This window comes from Pseudophryne corroboree, chromosome 5 (assembly GCF_028390025.1).
Source record: "Pseudophryne corroboree isolate aPseCor3 chromosome 5, aPseCor3.hap2, whole genome shotgun sequence".
NCBI lineage: Eukaryota > Metazoa > Chordata > Amphibia > Anura > Myobatrachidae > Pseudophryne > Pseudophryne corroboree.
Window position 1 is genome coordinate 412,646,501 of NC_086448.1, and position 4,973 is coordinate 412,651,473.

At 48.0% G+C, this 4,973-nt stretch overlaps 1 protein-coding gene across 1 annotated transcript in view; it reads right to left on the reverse strand.

Moving 5' to 3' along the window:
- The window catches only part of RECK (reversion inducing cysteine rich protein with kazal motifs), a 424,990-nt gene that overhangs the window by 380,324 nt on the left and 39,693 nt on the right, over positions 1-4,973 (reverse strand). The window lies entirely within an intron of this gene.

Here is a 4,973-nt window from a genome sequence, read left to right on the forward strand (position 1 = left end):
AGCCTGGACATGAATAGCTTACCCTGATTGGTGGATGACTAAGCTCCTGGATGTATTCATGAGTGGGAAAATCAACAATTTTTATGGACTTGTGTAGTAGGTGCATTGTCGTGATGGAAAAGGGCACCAGGGGGCAAATTTACTAAGATGGGAGTTCTATTCAAGATGGGATATTGCCCATAGCAACCAATCAGCTTCTACTTCTGATTTATCTAACACCTTCTAGAAGATAATACATGGAATCTAATTGGTTGCTATGGGCAACATCCCATCTTAAATAGAAATCCCATCTTAGTAAATTTACCCCCACGAGTGCAAGTTCTTGGACGGCACCTGGAAATGGCTTATAGCACTTGCAGCAGGCATTGATTGGCATACCAGTCCCCAGTGATGGTACACTGCTGCACGAGTGGTGCGGTAACTACATGACTATTCTTGGCCACAAAAACAGCCACAATCTGCTTGGCCATGCTGTGCTCACATCGGAACTTCTGTGGCGGCGCACCTCCAACTTGGGTCCAATGGGACGAATGTTGTTTGGTCTCAGGATTCATCTGGTAATCCTCGCTAATGCTAACAGGAGGTGGCTATCTCCTACAGATGCCTCCTGCTCAATTCGAATTCTAATTAGATGAAATTGCATAGCTGCTCCCTTGCAGCTGTGCAACTCCATACAAACATGAATCGGGCCCACAGTACCACTATCATCAGGAAATATAAATTGTTGAATTTAAATTTCCATACATCGTTGGTTCTTATTTATGTCTGTTTCTCAGTTATGGTTAGATGTACTAAACTTTGGAGAGTGATAAAGTGGAGAGAGAGATAAACTCCCAAACAATCTGATCCTGTCATTTTTCAAACACAGCCTGTAACATGGCAGTTGGGAGTGGATTGGTTGATACTTTGGGCAGGATAAATGAAGCTGTATTTTGCTGTCAAACCTCTGAAAATGCAGTTTTTGAAGGACACGCACCGCATATGCATCAAACTCTGGAATGCAATACATTCTTTGGCTTGGATGCGTTGGGCAACACCATCTTTATGTAAAACCCTCAGGTTGGTGCGTATGTCTAAGTGGTTGGAAGAGGTATCACAGATGTTGGGTGGCTATGTGACAGACCTTTTCTCTAAAATGTTCTTCCCCGTAGCTTGCGTGTAGTACCTTGCTCAGAGAGGTAGGATAAGTTGATATGAAATAGGATGTCTATTTATTGAGCCGCAATGAACTCTGGATTAAAGAGGATGATTAGTTGTTGGCAAAAATAAGATAATCAGAAGAATTAATGGCATCAAAGAAGATTGGTAAATCACAGTTGACTTTAGCTAATGGCATGCAAAAAACAATTCAATAGGACAATCAATCTAATATCTTATTCCAGTATGACACAATAATATTGTTGTCTCTATATTCCTGACTCTCCCTAACAAGGATGTTTCACTCTTCACGGGCAAATAATGTTGGATCTCTCTCTAAATCCTGAAGTGCCACAGTTTTGGGGGGTGATGGCACATGTAAATATGATGAATCCTGGGCTAACAAGAATGTCACTAGAACTCAGTCTATGCAAAGAGGATAAAACTAGCCAAGGTATTTTAGTGCCTCTCAACAAATACAGCTTACTTATTAATAAGGGTTCGTTTAGTAAGTAAACTCAGTCCTTTCTATGTAAAGTAACTCAATTTCACTTGCACAAAATGACTCAGGGGTCTATTTACTAAGCCTTAGACCAGGGGTGGCCAACCAGTCAGAGGCAAAGAGCCAGAAAAGATCTGTAGTCAAAAAAATGGGTGCCTCCACACTGCCAGAAACATATGTCCCCACAGTGCCACATACACATATGTCCCCACAGTGCCACATACACATATGTCCCCACAGTGCCACATACACATATGTCCCCACAGTGCCACATACACATATGTCCCCACAGTGCCAGATACATATATGCCTCACAGTGCCAGATATACATGTCCCCCCAGTGCCAGACATACATTTCCCCCCAGTGCCAGCTCTGCCCCCAGTGCCAGATATATATGTCCCCAAAGTGCCAGCTATGCCCCCAATGCAGTGTCCCCACAGTGCCAGCTCTGCTCCCAGTGCCAGATATACATGTCCCCACACAGTGTCAGATATACATGTCCCCACACAGTGCCAGCTCTGTCCCTAGTGCCAGATATACATGTCCCCACACAGTGCCAGCTCTGCCCCCAGTGCCAGATATACATGTCCCCACACAGTGCCAGCTCTGCCCCAGTGCCAGATATATATGTCCCCACACAGTGTCAGATATACATGTCCCCACACAGTTCAAGCTCTGTCCCTAGTGCCAGATATACATGTCCCCACACAGTGCCAGCTCTGCCCCCAGTGCCAGATATACATGTCCCCACACAGTGCCAGCTCTGACCCAGTGCCAGATATATATGTCCCCACACAGTGCCAGCTCTGCCCCCAGTGCCAGATATACATTTCCCCTCAGTGCCAGCTATGCCCCCGTGCCAGATATGCCCCCAGTGCCAGATATATATGCCCCCACAGTGCCAGCTATGCTCCTAGTGCCAGATATATATGTCCCCACAGTGCCAGATATGCCCCACAGTGCCAGATATACATGTCCCTCAAGTGCCAGATATACATGTCCCCCAAGTGCCAGATATATATGTCCCCACAGTGTCAGATATATATGTCCCCACAGTGCCAGCTATGCCCCCAATGCCAGTGACCCCACAGTGCCAGATATACATGTCTCCCCAGTGCCAACCATGACCCCAGTGCCAGGTATACATGTCCCCACAGTGCCAGCAATGCCCCCAGTGCCAGGTATACATGTCCCCACAGTACCAGCAATGCCCCCATGACCCCCCCATCCCCCGTGCTGCTCACCGCACTGCTGCTGTCTGTGAGGGGAGGAGAGCGCAGCATGCGCGTCTTCTGCCCCTCACTCTCCGGCGGCTGTGTCTCTTCAATTAGGCGCCAGTCGTGAGCCAATCAAAGCTTGTGGTCTGGCAGCCTTAGCTGCCGGTCCGCGAGCTCTGATTGGCTCACGGACTGCCGCCGGAGAGTGAGGGGCAGGAGAGGCGCACGGTGTGCTCTCCTGCCTTCACAGAGTGACAGCAGCAGTGCAGTGAGCACGGGGGGAAGGGGGGGCCAGGGCAGCGGTGGCCAGGACCCGGCTGAGCCACATGCGGCGGATAAAAGAGCCGCATGCGGGTTGAGAGCCGCGGGTTGGTCACCCCTGCCTTAGATGAAGATAAAGTGACAGAGATAAGGTACCAGCAACTGGAGGCATTTGATATGCCGGCTGTCAGGATCCCGGCGCTCACCATACCAACGCCAGAATCCCAACAGCCGGCATACCGTCAACTATTCTCCCTCTTGGGAGAATAAATAGCGCGGGGCTCTTTTGCACTCACCTCGCTGCCTGCATGCCGGCAGTCGGGATCCCGGCGCCGGTATGCTGGGCGTCGGGATCCCAAGCGCCGGAATAACATAATACACCCCCTGCCAACCAGCTCCTAACGGTCATTTTTCAAACCCAGCCTGTAACAAGGCTGATTGGCTGGTTCTTTATGTCTTTCCACATTATCTCCGTTCAAGGCTTAGTAAATAAACCCCTTAGTCTCTTTCACCATAAAGATAAATAAATATGTCTTTCAGCTTTTCTTGGACAGAGTGTGTTTGCCTAAATAGCTGTACTCAAGCAGGGGCTGGTTTGTAAAATGTTGCTTTGAAGGGCTGCTTTACACTGCTTGTTCCATTTACAATGCACAGCGTGTGACAAACGGACACTTGGGCTTGGCACTTTGTTGCTCAAAACAGTAACAGTCTCTGTGTACTCACTCAGAACTTCTGTGGTAGATGTACTCACTAGCTGGACCTTCTCAGCGGTTCCTTGCTGCACAAATGGTTGAAGCGTCCACAAATTTCAGTAGGTCTGTCAATGTCTGGTCCCCAGCTGCAATGTCTCATGCTCACTCACCCAGTTCTCTGCTCTCCGGTAGCACCTGCTGCTTCTACTATGCAGCACTGATCTCACCACCCAGCATTACTCAGCTCCCGCTCCGCTCCTCACTCAGCATTTTCAGCACCTCCAATCACTTTCATCAGCCTCCTTCTTCTTCCCACAAGGTTCCTCTGCTCCCAGACTGCCTTATCCAATCCACATTCACCATCTGGAACATGTGACCGCACCAGGGTTCGTCCTAAACCCCTGTTGCACTAGCATTTCACCTTCTCCGGCTGCAGACACTGTAGATGGCGTTTCCCAATAGAAGCCTGTGACCTTCTTCTGCATTTCCCCAAGAGGGATCCAATCGGATCCCTCCTAGCAACCTCATGGCACATACGTCATTGGACACATGCGTGGAAGGACTCCCGAGTCCTAGACCCAGAAGTCTTTCTATTGCAAAGGAGATCTCTTACCTGGAGAGCTGTCCTTTGTTATAGTCTTCAAGCATGTGGCATTGCTAAACACCGTTATGCTTGCGGTGACTGGCAGGGTGCATTGCATTCAAAATGTGATGCATCCTGCCTTTTATCTCTCTCTACTTTATCACTCGGCAAGGCCTAGTACCCCTTTTTGTCTGGCTACACAAATTACTGTGACCACCAAAAGTTTTGTGCAGGTATCCCTACTTCCCCTTTTGCTAGTGATTTGATGTCAGGCTATTGTGGGGAAGCCTGGCTTCTCATTTGGATTCACATACATCACCGTTTATTCATTCTCTGTTGACTCTGGCAGTAACTTTCTGCCACTTTAGTATTAGCACTAAGAAACTTCAGTTTTGACATGCATGCTAGAGTACTTTTAAACATAGAGTCACAAGTTCAGATGAGGACCACACCCACCACATAATCCAGCATATGAACATGTACATGTGGCAGACTGGCACTGCACTATCTATTCTGACACATTTTTGCAAATGTCAGCACTCGAGAAATGTCAAAATATTTGAAGTTTTTCAAAGGAAGA